We start from the raw sequence: 16,581 nt of genomic DNA on the forward strand, positions 1-16,581 counted from the left end.
TTTTGCGCCTAAATTTATGTGCCCCCCCTCTCTTTTTTACCCTTTGTGTACCAGGATACTGCAGGGGAGAGCCTGGGGAGCTTCCTTCCAGCTGAGCTGTGAAAAGAAAATGGCGCCGGTGTGCTGAGGAAGAAGGTCCGGCCCCCTCAGCGGCGGGCTTCTGTCCTTTTATGTACTTTAATGGCGGGGGTTAATGCACATATACAGTTTATCAGACTGTATTATGTGCTATTCGCCAAGTAAGGTAATCTAATTGCTGCCCAGGGCGCCCCCCCCCCCCCCCCAGCGCCCTGCACCCATCAGTGACCGGAGTGTGTGGTGTGCTAAGGGAGCAATGGCGCACAGCTGCAGTGCTGTGCGCTAACTTAATGAAGACCGGAGTCTTCAGCCGCCGATTTTCAACTTCTCTTCGTTCTTCTGGCTCTGCAAGGGGGACGGCGGCGCGGCTTCGGGACCGGACGACCGAGGACTGGGCCTGTGTTCGATCCCTCTGGAGCTAATGGTGTCCAGTAGCCTTAGAAGCCCAAGCTAGCTGCAAGCAGGTAGGTTCGCTTCTCTCCCCTCAGTCCCACGTAGCAGTGAGTCTGTTGCCAGCAGATCTCACTGAAAATAAAAAACCTAACAAATACTTTCTTTTCTAGGAAGCTCAGGAGAGCCCCTAGGGTGCATCCAGCTCTGGCCGGGCACAGATACTAACTGAGGTCTGGAGGAGGGCATAGAGGGAGGAGCCAGTGCACCCCAGATATAGTACCTAATCTTTCTTTTAAGAGTGCCCAGTCTCCTGCGGAGCCCGTCTATACCCCATGGTCCTTACGGAGTACCCAGCATCCACTAAAACGTCAGAGAAATATATATATATACATATATATATACACGCACACAAACACACACACACACTATATATATATATATATATATATATATATATAGCCAAACAATCAATTCAGCAACGTTTCGGTTTTATTTCAAACCTTCGTCAGGCCTGACGCAGAGCTGTTTAAGAGGGCACCGGGCGAGTTGACTTCTAAAGCACAAAGTGCCGAGTTCCATATGCAATATATATCTATATATATATATATATATATATATCCAGAGTCCACGGCACTCCCCAATCCCAAAGGTGTGTTGTAAAGAAATGCTAATGCCGGTGCCCTCCCAATGGAATACAGCGTGCTGTGTCCAGTAGTATATAATGCAAAGACGGGCGGCACTCTCGGCGTAAGGAATAAAGACAGACAGGCAAGTCTGTCTGTCTTTATTCCTTACGCCGAGAGTGCCGCCCGTCTTTGCATTATATATATATATATATATATATATATGTATATGTATATATAAAAAGAAAACAACTATATATATTCATCACCCTTTTGCCTGCGAGCCTGGAACCAGTGGCACCTGCACCCATGTGACCAGCCTAGAGAGCCTGTTTATTTACTCATTATGTTTGTCAGAATTTGGTTGATTCACTACACATGTGATCTAACAGAATAAACTGTCAGACTATCTGCTGCTGCGATCCAGACAGTGGGGGAGATTTATCAAAGCCTGGAGAGAGAAAGCATTAACTAATCAGCTTTGAAGTGTCATTTACAGTCTGTGTTTGATAAATGAGTTAGGAGCTGACTGGTTGGTACTTAATCTCTCTCCACTTTCTCTCTCCAATCTTTTGTAAAATCTCCCCCATTGAATGATAAGTGTAAAAGTAAAAGTTAAAGGGGGAATGCATGCGATATCACAGGACCCCATCTTCACATGTGCAGAAAAAGTACTGCGCATGTGCAGAACCCCAACAATCGGATTTGTTTGTAAACCATCGGGTTTGCATGCAAATCCAAGTCAGACCCATGGGTGCACAACTTTATACACAAAAGAAACAATGTAGCGCTAATGGTCACGAATGAGAAGGAAGGTCATAAAAACAACACAATTTTAATTATAAGAGCAAAAGTTAATAGACAGCATAATGTGCACTTGATAAAACGGATAATATATCCTGTAGATCAGGGCTGGCCAAACCGGTCCTCGAGATCTACCAACAGTTCATGTTTTCCAGGCCTCCTGGAGATCTGTAGAATTGTCAGTTAGGAATGAATGCAGCACATCTTAATTAGTAATGACTACAACTGTGCACCAGCTAGGTGGTCTGGAAAATGTGAACCGTTGGTAGATCTCGAGGACCGGTTTGGCCAGCCCTGCTGTAGATAATAAAAAGACGTTACTCCCACTAGGTATACTAGTATTTGAAATAGGAAGGTTCAAAAGACCTGTTCCATTATATTCAGTCCCAATAAAGTTCCATAGGAGGATAATGTAACACAGCTTGTAGATATATAATTACCACCAATATCTTTCAAGGTATTAAGCGAAAACGGCGTCCGCAAAAGCAGTTCCTTGTTGGGTGGCAGCTTGTATGGGTGCACAACTTTATACCTTACATGTAAAAATTCTAAACAGTAGTAACTTATCATTAACTACAGTAGTCTGGATAAACAATTAATTACTCCAGCACAATAAGGAGCAACTTTACACCATAGAAACCGAGTTCCAGATGGGGCAGATTTAAAACTTGAGCGATTTAGATGTGAGATGGGGATTACCTAGCTCAAATCTAAATTGCTGTGTAAAAATAAAGCTGTCCAGCATTTGTAGGTGACTACAAAAGAAGCCAGTATTACTATTTATAATGCATGCAAAAGAATTATATGTATTGTGCTCCTTGCATTGCAATACAGTTTGTCTGGGGGGCAACATTCTTTTTTTTTTTTCCTCCCAATTCTAAATAAGCCCTTAAATATTGTATTGGGACTCGGAGTTAAATAAATGCTATTAGAAAATGGGGAGGAATTTAGGATTATTATTATTATTATTATTATTATAACCAGTTATTTATATAGTGCACATGTTCCACAATATTTTACAGAGAGAATATTTGGCCATTCTGCCCCAGTGGAGTTTACAATCTATATTCCCTATTAATTTTGTTGGGAGACAATTATCCTACCAGAATGTTTTTGGATTGTGGAGGAAATCCACAATCCAAAACACAGAAACCCAGAGGAAATCTATGCAAGCGCGGGGAGAATATACAAACTCCACACAGTTAGAGCCGTGGTGGGAATCAAACCCATGATGCCCACAGGATTTGTTCCTACAAACCCCAGCAATGTAGATCTTGCCCTGCATCAACTATTTAGAAACATAGGGGGTCATTCCGACCCGTTCGCACGCAGCGGTTTGTTGCTGCGGTGCGAACGGGTCCGGAATGCGCATGCGCGGCGGCCGCACTGCGTGTGCGTGACGTTGCCCGGCGACAGGGGTCACCGGGTTATGTAGCGTCCTACGAAGAAAGCGGTCGCAAAGCCGACTGCAAGAAGATTGACAGAAAGAAGGCGTTCCTGGGCGGATCCGGACCGTTGGCTGCCGTTTTCGGGGAGTGGTAAGGAAAACACAGGCGTGTCCAGGAGAACGGAGGGCGGATGTCTGACGTCAAAGCCAGCTCCAGCATCGCAGAGATCGTCGCACAGGCAGTAGCGGCTCTTGCCACAGGTAAGCAGGACTTTTGCCCGGGGTGCCGCTGTCCCGGGGGCGCCGCCGCCGTGGCAAGAGCCTTTACTAACTAGGATGGTGGTGGTGGTTATGAAAAGGTCCTCTCCGCGCAGCGAGGTAGCATCTAGTTTCCCTTCGCGGAGAGGACCTTTCTGTGCAGCTCTATGAGAGAGACGTCTTGACGTCTCTCCCATAGATCAGAGGAGCGGTGCCGGCGGCGGAGATGGAGTGCAGTGGTCGGGAAGCAGGAACGGGGCTGGTTAGTATTTTTTATTTTTTTTACTTGGTGCACAACTAATGGGGGCACACTAAGGGGGGCACAACTACTGGGGCCACAACTGCAGGAGGCTCAGCTGCAGGGGGCACACTAAGGGGGGCACAACTACTGGGGCCACAACTAAATGGGGTCACAGCTGCAGGGGGCACAACTACTGGGGGCACAGTTGCAGGGGGCATAACAGCTACTGGGGGCACAGCTGCAGGGGGCACAACTACTGGGGGCACAGCTGCAGGTGTCATAACAGCTACTGGGGGCACAGCTGCAGGGAGCACAACAGCTGCAGGGGGCGCAACTACTGGGGGCACAGCTGCAGGGGGCACAAAAGCTGCAGGGGGCACAACTACTGGGGGCACAGCTGCAGGGGGCATAACAGCTACTGGGGGCACAGCTGCAGGGGGCACAACAGCTACTGTGGGCACAGCTCTACAGGGTGCACAACTCTACAGGGGGCAAAACTACAGGGAGCAAAACTGACCACGCCCCTTTCCTATGAAGCCACGCCTCCATTTTTTAATGCACGCCATAGGCGCGCACTAACCCTGTTTCATCGTCGGGGAGGGAGGGGGGCGCCACCAAAGGAAACTTTCACCCTGGGTGCCACAAGGTCTAGAACCGGCCCTGCGCACAGGGTAAGTATGTCCAAGGCTAGTCATGTTTTGCTTTAAAAAAATTTAGCTTAGCAGGACTGCACAAGCGATAGCAGCCCTGCTAAGATATAAAAAAAAAACACTCCCCCATAGGCAAGGACTAGTTGATCGCAGCAACAGCAAAAAGTTGCTGGCTTCGATCAACTCGGAATAACCACCATACAAACATAGAATTTGACAGCAGATAAGAATCACTTGACCAATCTAGTCTGCCCTTTTTTAACCATATTTTTATCTCATAACTTATTTGATCCTTATTTCTTTGTAAGGATATCCTTATGTCTATCCCATGCATGTTTAAATTGCTCTACTGTCTTAGCCTCTACCACCTCTGATGGGAGGCTATTCCACTTGTCCACTAACCTTTCTGTGAAGTAATCTTTCCTCAAATTTCCCTTGAATATCCCCCCCTCCAGTGTCAGTGCATGTCCTCGTGTCCTATTGCTTCTCTTCATTTGGACAATGTTTCCCTTCTGGACTTTGTTAAAACCCTTGATATATTTGAAAGTTTCTATCATGTCCCCCCTTTCCCTTCTCTGCTCCAAACTATACATATTGAGATTTTTTAGTCTTTCTGGGTATGTTTTGTGATGTAGGCCATGCACCATTTTAGTTGCCCTTCTTTGTACAGTCTCTAATGTATTAATATCCTTTTGAATATATGGCCTCCAGAATTGAACACAGTATTCTAGATGAGGCCTTACCAATGACCTATACAGTGGCATTATTATTCTTTCTTTCTGCTGCTGATTCCTCTCCCAATGCAGCCAAGCATCTGACTAGCTTTCCTCATTGCTTTGTTACATTGCTTACTTGTCTTTAAGTCACCTGAAATAGTGACTCCTACATCCCTTGCCTCCTCAGTAGTTTCCGGTATAGTGCCATTAATACTATATTTAGCCTTTGGATTTTTGAGACCCAAGTGCATGATTTAGCATTTTTTGGCATTAAACTGTAATTGCCACACTCTTGTCCATTCCTCTAGTCTACCTAGATCCTCAGTCATTTGTTTTACCCCACCTGGTGTGTCTACCCTGTTGCATACCTTTGTGTCATCTGCAAAAAAGCATACTTTCCCTTTAATACCATTTGCAATGTCACCAATAAAGATATTAAAATGCACTGGTCCAAGTACAGATCCCTGGGGTACTCCACTGGTAACATTTCCCTCCTGTGAATGCACTCCATTTACCACAACTCTCTGTTTTCTATCCTGCAACCAAGATCTTATCCATTCAATAATCCTAGTATCCAATCCCAAGCTTCCAAGTTTATTTAGCAGTCTGCGATGTGGAACAGTGTCAAAAGCCTTACTAACACTGTTCCACATAGCAGACTGCTAAATAAACTTGTCAGCTTGGGATTGGATATTAGGATTATTGAATGGATAATTTGCTTAATTAAACATATTCCCTCTGAATATTTTTGTACAGGTGAATATAGGTATGCGCGACTATGTAGTTTGTGCTGTCACAGTGAAACTTAAATATAATTGATAACCAGCTGTAGACCGAAGCTTCACATTGGACAGATTTGTTTGTAAATTGCCAGAGATCTTGTGTCATATAACATATCAATAACATTGGACCAAGTTATCTTTCATAAACAGGAGTGCACTTCTGATATAAAATAAAACTGTATAAAACGTCTTATTTTTGATGTTCAGACTTTTCCAGAAAAACATAACTTTAAAAACCAAACAATACATAACATTGACTCATTCTTTGTGTAATTTCAGTAAAGATCACACAGGGACCTACCATAAAAATTATTTGTGGCGTGGTCTAGTGTTTAATTAGCTACTAAAAGTATTATTGCTTTTTTTCAAGGCTACATAACACAAATAGAAGGATATAAATCACATAAAAACTAAACGTTGCAATATATTTGAATTATTATTTTAAATAAGATTCAGGTTACTGCAATATCAGCCAAGAAGTTCATATTCGGGACAGCTTAAATACTAAAGGGGCGCCAGAGGCCTATACATATTGTGCTAAAATTTAAAGCACTTAAATATGCCACCCCAGAGTGACCTCAGTTGCCTGTCATAATCCAAAATCTGAAATATTGAATACACAGGATCAAAGCTTAAGCAAGGCATGTACAGAAAAGGAAAATGTGGCCTCTCTTTCTGTATCAATAAGACATGTATTCTAAGCAGTACATGCAAATCTACAATGTTCATACATCACTTAATAGCCTGCAGTTGGCCTCTAACTACTGTTAATTAAGCGTGGCAAAGGTCAGGCACATACTAAAGGGTCAGGAGGCTCAGTTTCTGGCAGCAGTGACACAGTAAAAATAGTCAGTTATGGGTTTGTCTTGCTGAGCACAGTTGTGGTTTTATTCTGTTTTATTAATAGCTTGCCTATTTATATAGTAATGATTTCTAAACATGTTAAAATATATCCTGTATATTAGCAGTTTAACTGGTTATAGTATCTTAATAAAATGAGCTTGAACATTTATTTATAGTTTATATTCTGTGGACCAAATGTGTTTCTTGTATTTGTTTTTTAGTTGTTTATGTTGAGCTTTCTTTGTGCCCTTTTTTTATACGCAAGTTAACCACTTGACTGGCATAGTCACACCCGATGTGCGCTGCTCCCTGTCTCTCCAGAGAGCCTGCTGCTCCCATTGTGCCCTGGACCAGCAGTGTCGTGGCGGTCTCTGACTGTCGACATCACTGCCAGACTCGCACCCCAGAATGCGGTGTGGCTGGCATTCTGGAGTACATACTCCATGATGCACAGTTCTAGGAGGCTAATGTTCGTTCCTCTCCCTGCACAATTTAACTGATCTATGCATGTGCACAGAACAGCTGCAGCAGGGTGGACTACATGGGTAAGGGAGGGGGGGGGGGTATTAATCCCCTGAGGGGCAAATATAACCAGTGGGGGTTGGGGCTGATTTAAAAAAAAAATGTATTACACTTTTAAAATAATAATAAAAAAATATTTTTTATTATTTCATGATTTTGTTTTGCTTCTTTCTACTAAAGGGCTGTGGGGGCTACTTTTATTAGGATTTGAGACCAGTGGGGAGGTCTAATGAGTGGTGGGATTTTATTTTAGGGTCGGAGACTATGGATGCTGGGTGGCGGGGATGCAAAACACCCCTTGGATTTATATATTTTTTTAATTCAATATTTTAATGTATTATTAAAAATACTTTTATAAGTAATAAAAAAAAACCTGTAATTTCTGAACAGTTTTGTGGGGAAAAAGTTGTTAGTTAAGTTGTTAAATCAGATTTCTCAATGAACAAACAAGATGCATTTACAGCCATACATATTAACAACAGGTTATTGACTTTATAATATACTTGATGCAAATTATACTATTGCTATAGTTATATTAGTTAAATGAGCACACTCTCCCCCTCTTCCTGCTGTGTCTCTCTTCTCCTGTCTGTCTCTCCCTCTATTTATATATTGGCAAAGAGAAAAGGGATCAGTTCAGTACTTAGAAAAGAAATATAAAATTTAAAATATGTTAAAAAAAGGCAGCATACCGTTTTTAAACTTAATATTTTTTAAAGGACTTCCCTTTCTTTTTTTCCAAACTTTATTTTTTACCCATACTGCTTTTTACTTCGATTTTGAATAGCCCCATTGTAGGGCATATACATTCATACTTAGCATTGAGACGTTATAATCGCAAATAAATGATAAAATAGAAAGGAATTTGATACCTATTTTAAAGTAAATTTAATAAAAAAATAAACGTATACTAAAAATACATTATAAATGACTTTTTAATGGTTTGTGTGCATGAACTTAACTGATTCCTTTTCTCTTTGCCAATATATCTGTACATTAGAATCAGTGGGTAGCACCTATAATAAAAGTCTAACTCCGTAGGTCTATACAGTACCTTTGTGTATAATAATACGTAAGATTCCCTTGTCTCAATTGAGGAAACGTGGTTCTTAGTGAGGGAATTGGAAACGTGGTTCTTAGTGAGGGAATTCTCTCTTTCTCACCCTATTTCTGTCTTTGTCACCCCCTCTTTCTTTATCAATTGTAAAGAGCAACATAATTTGCTGTGCTATATAAGAAACTTAATAAATAATAAAATAAATAAGTCTTCCCATCTCTCACTCTCTCGGTCTCTCCTCCATGTCCCTCTAATATCCCTTTCAGACCGCATAGCTGGGTCCCACACAGGATTTGTACATGGGTCCTTCCCGAGTGTAACTGTGCTGAAACCTCTTTCAGACTGGCTGCCCAATCCAGCTTATTGCCGGTTTGGTGATGTCACTGACATGTGCAAAGGTGGCGCTTGGAGATGATCTCCAAGTGCCGCCTCTTCCTATGTAGTGAACAGGTGACGTATCGCATTGACCCAGCTTACCCGTTCACACTGCCCCACAAGTCTGGTTAAACATGTTCAACCCTGCTACCTACCCGAGTTGAAATACTGGGTCACTCGACCTTGGTTATTTCAACTGGCCCCTTTCAGTTTGCGCCGCAATCTGGGTTGCAGCATGTTCATGTGCAATAACCTGGGTTGTTGCTGTCTGTCTGAAAGGGCTATCACTCTCTCCCTTTTTCTTTCTCCCATTCTTTTTTCTCTCCTACTATTTCGTTCTCTCTATCCCCCTCTTTCCTCTGTCGACATACATTTTTCTTCTCACTCCCCTGCTTTTTTTGACTCTTCACTTCTGTCTGTAAAACCTAAATATTGTATGTATATATATATATATATATATATTTGTCTTTAACTTATCTACAGTATTTAATGCAATCACATAGTTTCCAGCGTTTAGCCTTACTACTGCATATGAGATATTGGTGCTTGAAAACAAGACTGCAAGCAGACAAGGGTCCTCATTTTTGAGAATAACTACACTCAGGGGTGTAACTCCCAGGGGCAATGGAGATGCCTGCCTCCTGGCTACAAGCCCTGAAGGGGCACCTGTTCCAACGGAGCTCTGCGGGACATCCGCTGCTGCTGCAGTGTTAATTGTCTCTGTCCCAGGAGATCTGCTAACACCTGCAATAAGGGATAGTATGGCTCCTGTCTGGTGCCGCTCAGCCTGTGCTGCGGCAAGCGATGGTGCATCCGTCACTTCTGCAGGACTGTGAGATGGACCCACCGGTGAACGCTGATTCTACATGATGCAGATGGCTGAATCTCAGTCTGATCCTGACCCATCAGACGTTGTCACAGTGTAGCAGGAGCCCTACCCATTCACTGCGGGGTCCTGTAGACTAACTGAGAGCACTAGCTATATAATTCTGTAAGTCGTGTTTTATAACACACACACACACATATATATATATATATATATATGTGATAAAAGTGCGAGAGCTCCGAAACAGGCTATCAGGGTAATGAATATAGAGGAATGTCTCCAATGCCAAACCACATGCATGTAATGTATGCTGCTATACTGCAACCTGAGCATTTGTTGTTATAATGTACTTTCTGCACTTTATGGAGTAAAACGTGTACACTTTACGGAATTGGATGTGCGGATCCTTATTGTCTCCTGCTGGCTTACCTGCTGCTGAAGATAATTATGAATATGCAATGTGAATGATCAAGCACTCAGTATATTGGATGGAGTAGTGTACGATTACCCTTCTGTTATATATATATATAATCACAAGGAAGAACAAAAAAGAGCGCCTATGGTGTAGTAGTTTTCAAACAGTTCTGTCACACGCAAAAATAATGTTGCGTACCGGATTACGGCTTGACATAAGGCCTATCAGTCTCCTGTTCTCTAGTCCAGGTATCCACCGGGATCTCCCAACATGGGCCCTCATTCCGAGTTGATGGCTAGCTGCTTTCGTTTGCAGCGCAGCGATCAGGCAAAAAATCTGCAATTTTGCGCATGCGTATGGGGTGCACTGCGCACGCGCGTCGTACTTTCACAAAAGCCGATGCAGTTTTACACAAGCTCTAGTGACGCTTTTCAGTCGCACTGCTGGCCGCAGAGTGATTGACAGGAAGTGGGTGTTCCTGGGTGGTAACTGACCGTTTTCGGGGAGTGTGTGAAAAAACGTAGGCGTGCCAGATAAAAACGCAGGAGTGGCTGGAAAAACATAGGTGTGGCTGGCCGAACGCAGGGCGTGTTCGTGACGTCAAAACAGGAACTAAATAGTCTGAAGTGATCGCAAGGTAGGAGTAGGTCTGCAGCTACTCTGAAACTGCACAATCTTTTTTTGTAGCAGCGCTGCGATCCTTTCGTTCGCACTTCTGCTAAGCTAAAATACACTCCCAAAGGGCGGCGGCTTAGTGTTTGCACTGCTGCTAAAAGCAGCTAGCGAGCGAACAACTCGGAATGAGGGCCATGACCCTCTCCAGGAGGGACAGAATGCTCTGCTCCTGGACTTGAATCTTAATAAATGATAATTTATTAAGATTGAAGTCCAGGAGCAGAGCATTATTTTTGCATGTGACAGAACTGTTTGAAAACTACTACACCATAGGCGCTCTTTTTTGTTCTTCCTTTTGATTTCAGATTTCCTTTGGGCTACGCATACCTAGTGGCACTTTTTGAAGAACTAAGCAGCCACCCGATAAAGCGGGGAGAGTGTGGACTTTTGGCCATCAAGCCAATATCAGATTTGGAAAGACATTTTACATATATTTTGAATTAAGTATCTGACTGATTGATCCGTGGTTGTGTGACCACGTAAAGCAGCAAGACATTCCTAAATAGGACAAGCGCACTAATCTCATTTTTAATATAACTATATATATATATATATAACTATATATATATATATAACCAGCAAAAAAGAGGCGGCACTCGACAAAGACGGCCAGAGCCAGTATTTTTGGGGAAGAAACCGGGCTGCTACAAATGCATTAAATGCACTACATGCGAACATATGATCACTGGTTCCAGTTTCAAACATCCTCACCGTGACAAAACCTACAGCATCAAGCATGTTCTTACATGCACTACCACTCACATTATATACATCATTAAATGTCCGTGTAACCTCCACTATGTGGGGAAGTCCATCAGAACGTGCCGGGAAAGGATGGCCCTCCATCGCTCAGCCATCAAACAAGCACTGCAGGGCAAGGCATCTGAACAGCCGGTGGCCAGATACTTTGCATCTGCCGGCCACACCATGAAAGATTTAAAACACCTCATTATCGACCATGTCCCTAGACACATTAGAGGTGGCGACAGGGATGGAAGACTGTTACGGCTCGAGACCAGATGGATTTTTGAGCTTGGAACCACCAGCCCCCATGGCCTCAATGAAAAATTGAGTCTAAATATTTTTAAATAGTGGCCCTTATCTTCCTGCTTTTCCTGTCTGTTTTTTTCCCCCTTTTCCCCCCTTTTTTTCCCTCCTTTCCCCCCTTTTTTTCCACTTCATTTTCCCACCCCTGTTTCTACATATAGGGGATGTGTTATCTGACCCATTACCGAAACCTCAGCCAGATTCTCGATTTAATATGCTCGATAAGACCTATACAGAAGCTTTACTTTTTATATATCATTTATATATATTACTTATTTATTGTTCTGTATCGACCGGCGGGCCCTTTGCGTGCCCATTAGCCTTGGTTTAAGGATAATTGGTAGCGCTTGAGCTTTCTGTATTAACACTAGATAGGCGCTCTGACTAATAGTGATTTCATTATTGCATTCCTGTCTGATGTTTCAGCAATGTCTGTATCCACTCTATTTTTATTTATCTTGGTAACAGGGCTCTACTTTTAAGTTACACTCCCTTTTCTTATGCAGCGCCGTGTCCGGGCCGCCTGGCGTCAACGGTAACCACGGCAACTAGACGCGATGTGGATGACGTCATCTTAGCGGGACCGGAAGCGAAGCAAACAGCCAGCGCGGCCGGGATGGCGTCTGCACACTGAGCGGGATTCTTAGGTATTTAAGGTACGTTACTGTCTTTGCACACATTTGTTCACTTTGACAAAGGGGTATTGTGACCCCGAAACTTTAGTTTTCTCTTGTGGAATACAATCTATTTTGCACTTTAAAGCCTCCGAGTGCCGCCTCCTTTTTGCTGGTTGTGGATCTCCCTTGGAGGGCACCGGAGCTTGTACTCAGAAGATAGTGGGAGTGCCGGTCCGTGTGGACTATATATATATATATATATAAAAAGCGAAGAAGCCGGCGCTTAGGTACTTTTTGTGGTACTAAACTTATATAATGACGTATATACACCTAGAACTGAAATATAACATTCCTCAAGTTTTATTTGAGTGGCAGCTTGTGAAACAGAAACATTTGTTTGTTAGACACATGCAGTGGATATAGGAAATGGAGGACACAAGCGCCAAAATGTGTTTTAGATTATATACCAAGGTGAAAGCAAATGTATAAGGTGGTGAGTTTAGCTGGATCACTTATCTTATTTAGATATGTAATGATCTTTCAACCTTCATTTGGATTCAGTACATGGAAATAGAAAAAAGGGGCAAAACATAGTGTATACCATTCATAAACAAAACACATAACACTGTCTGAATAAGAACGGCATCATTAGGGAACTGGCATATTCCCACTATTAAACACTTCTTAGCCACAGCAGTGAAAGATTTAAAAACATAAATTTAATAAAACAACATAAGAATGGCTGAATAACACACGTACAAGAATAAAAAATGAATTACTTATTTTAAAGTTAAATACACTATAACCCAGGAGTACAGGAAGTGAGGTCATAATTCCTGGACATTGGAAATCACCCCTCTCCGGTATAAATAGAGCCTCCAGACTCACTGTGGTTATCCCCTTGATGAAGTCCAGACACAGACAGACGAAACGCGTTGGGACGCTTTGCAGATATCCACTTTATGGACAGATAAGCTCTATATGTTTTTTATTCTTGTATGTGTGTTATTCAGTCATTCTTATGTTGTTTTATTAAATTTATGTTTTTAAATCTTTCACTGCTGTGGCTAAGAAGTGTTTAATAGTGGGAATATGCCAGTTCCCTAATGATGCCGTTCTTATTCAGACAGTGTTATGTGTTTTGTTTATGAATGGTACACACTATGTTTTGCCCCTTTTTTCTATTTCCATGTACTGAATCCAAATGAAGGTTGAAAGATCATTACATATCTAAATAAGATAAGTGATCCAGCTAAACTCACCATCTTATACATGTGCTTTCACCTTGGTATATAATCTAAAACACATTTTGGCGCTTGTGTCCTCCATTTCCTATATATATATATATATATATATAAACACACACACCAGTGGCGTGCAGTGAGGTCAGTGGCTGGTGAGGCACTGCAGCCATAATGTCCGTCGAATCCTGCCAATGACCCCTACCACCGCCGAGCCAATGCCCGCTACTGCCCATGAGCCGATGCTCGCTGCCGCCAATGGCTTAAAAACTCGCCCACCATCAACTGACCCAGCCCTCCGCCACTAATTTTCATCTCAGTCCAATGCCGCCACTGCCACCAATGCCCGCTGCCTGCCTGCTCATTATACTTGTGATATATTGTACATTTTTATAGAAAACAATATAAAAATTAATGTTTGGGACTGGGAAGGGAGTGGGAGGAGGACATGAATGCAATTTTGCTGTCCAGGGCTTCCATTAACTTAATAGCACCATGGATGCGGTGCTATTAAGTTAATGGAAGTCCTGGACAACAAAATAGCCAGCAGTGGGTGACAGGGAGAGGGTGACACCAGAGAGAGGGTGACAGCGAGTGGGTGACACCAGGGAGAGGGTGACAGGAAAAGCGTGACACCAGGAAGAGCGTGACGCCAGGGAGAGGGTGACAGCAGTGGGTGATGCCAGGGAGAGGGGGGGCAGCAGTGGTTGATGCCAGGGAGGGGGTGACAGCAGGGAGAGGGTGACACCAGGGAGAGAGTGACAGCAGTGGGTGATGCCAGGGAGGGGGTGACAGCAGTGGGTGATGCCAGGGAGAGGGTGGCAGCAGTGGGTGATGCCAGGGAGAGGGTGATGCCAGGGAGAGGTTGACAGCAGTGGGTGATGCCGGGAAAAGGGTGGCTGTAGTGGGTGACAGGGAGAGGGTGATGCCAGGGAAAGGGTAACAGCAGGAGCAGCGGGTGAGAGTGTAAAAGAGAGAAGTAAAGGGTGATGGGAACAGACAGTGAATGACAATTATATTTCAGAGGCTCTCGTGACCAAGCCCAATCAGGTGAAACGTACGTCGAGAGAACGTCCGTAGTGACGTCATCGCGGCCACGCCCAGTCCGGAAGCGGGCGGCCGCGCTCATCACTGTAGCGGGACTGTGAACAGAGGAGACCTGGACAACGTCCGCCGCATACCTTGCGGCCGCGGTAACTGACACTAGACCACCAGGGTTTTAAGTGTGCAGCGGGAACCAATAGGGCACAATGGGAATTAATCCGTTGCCTAACACCGACTGTATACTCGAGCATATACCCGTTTGTTGCTAGATCTCAGTGCTGTGGTAATTTTCATTAGACCACCAGGCTTTAAGTCTGTACTTATACACATTACCAATTTTATAAAAGGGTTTATCCGCATACATAGTGGCAGTGGTAACAGATACTAGATTTCTGTGTACCACTACACTCTCCTCTGTCTTAGAACTGCGTTCTATCTGCAGTAATTACACTATATTTGTGGATAAAAATCTGCACAATTTTGTCCTAATACCCGCCCATGCCTCCAAGGTTTATTTATTAGATTTAGGTATTCAACCGTGATTTCAACACACAAGTGTATTTATGGTAGCATTTTCTATTTGTTGTGATGTCAACACACCAGTATATTTATGGTAGCATTTTCTATTTTGTTGGCATTAATCATTGAATATTTGGTATTTGGTACTAATCATTCCCACTCTGAATATAAGGTTAATAGTACCATTTGTGAGCCAGCCTTGAGCTCCTTACCAGCATATGATCACTCACCTGGTTTTCCTTCAGGGGACCAGCAATTATTGTGTTAATTGTCATTTAATTATCTTTGAGTTATTTCCTAACTCTGTTCTATAACAAATTTGTATAGATCAATCTCATTCTCACTACAAGACTATATATATTATCCATGAGCCAGCCTTGAGCTCTTTGCCAGCACATGATTACTTATCTGATTTCCCTTCAGGGGGCTAGCAAGTACTGTGCTTATTATCATTGAACCATCTATAAGCCTTTTTTGAGCTCGGATTTTTATTTTTATTTATCAGTTATTATTTTTTTCTCAGTCCAAGGATTAAGATATACACACACACCACACATATCATTTTTCAGCATTTTTCATGAGAGTTCACTATCTGCCAAACTTTACCTACCACACTACACCTCTATCAATCCCAGACACTCAGAATCATCCTGACACACCTTTGTCTGGAAATACCAATTTGAGACTATCTGTGGCCTTGGTTGATTGTGAAGTACAGAAAGCAGTGTACTCTCCCTTTTCATTCACATTTCCTCTATACTGGCCCACGGCCATACTACCCTGAATACGCCCGATCTTGTCCAATCTCGGAAGCTAAGCAGGCATGGCCTGGTCAGTACTAGGAAGGAGAACCTCCTGAGAATACCAGGTGCGGTGGGCCCCTTCTAAAGGAAAAATCCTATCTAACGCTTTCCATACTTCTGCTTCTGGAAAAACACTCCCGGACTATTCATGGTTTTGATTTATGTACAGTACAGACAATAGGAGTGGATTTCCTCTCTCATCTCTTTTCTCACATTTCCAACGATAGGCCCACGGCCATACTACCCTGAATGCGCCCGATCTTGTCCGATCTCGGAAGCTAAGCAGGTATGGCCTGGTCAGTATCAGGAAGGGAAACCCCCTGAGAATACCAGGTGCAGTGGGCCCCCTCTTCTTTCTCAATTCATGGTTTTGATTTATGTACAGTACAGACAATAGGAGTGGATTTCCTCTCTCATCTCTTTTCTCACATTTCCAACGATAGGCCCACGGCCATACTACCCTGAATGCGCCCGATCTTGTCCGATCTCGGAAGCTAAGCAGGTATGGCCTGGTCAGTATCAGGAAGGGAAACCCCCTGAGAATACCAGGTGCAGTGGGCCCCCTCTTCTTTCTCAAGAGATTCTGTTTACCAACTCAACCTTGCTACCATATCACGCCTCTATTGAAACCTTCACTCCAAGGCATGTACAGTGACTGTTCTGGA

At 43.3% G+C, this 16,581-nt stretch overlaps 1 long non-coding RNA gene and 3 pseudogenes across 1 annotated transcript in view; all 4 read left to right on the forward strand.

Annotated features, from left to right (window-relative positions):
- Positions 1 to 16,581, forward strand: part of LOC134945187 (uncharacterized) — a 220,994-nt gene that overhangs the window by 73,929 nt on the left and 130,484 nt on the right. The window contains exon 2 of the long non-coding RNA XR_010182063.1: positions 12,199 to 12,348. This is a non-coding gene — a long non-coding RNA (uncharacterized LOC134945187). The remainder of the gene's footprint in view (positions 1 to 12,198; positions 12,349 to 16,581) is intronic.
- Positions 15,876 to 15,993, forward strand: LOC134945954 (5S ribosomal RNA; annotated as a pseudogene).
- On the forward strand, positions 16,144 to 16,261 carry LOC134947175 (5S ribosomal RNA; annotated as a pseudogene).
- Positions 16,360 to 16,477, forward strand: LOC134947177 (5S ribosomal RNA; annotated as a pseudogene).

This window comes from Pseudophryne corroboree, chromosome 7 (assembly GCF_028390025.1).
Source record: "Pseudophryne corroboree isolate aPseCor3 chromosome 7, aPseCor3.hap2, whole genome shotgun sequence".
Taxonomy (NCBI): Eukaryota; Metazoa; Chordata; class Amphibia; order Anura; family Myobatrachidae; genus Pseudophryne; species Pseudophryne corroboree.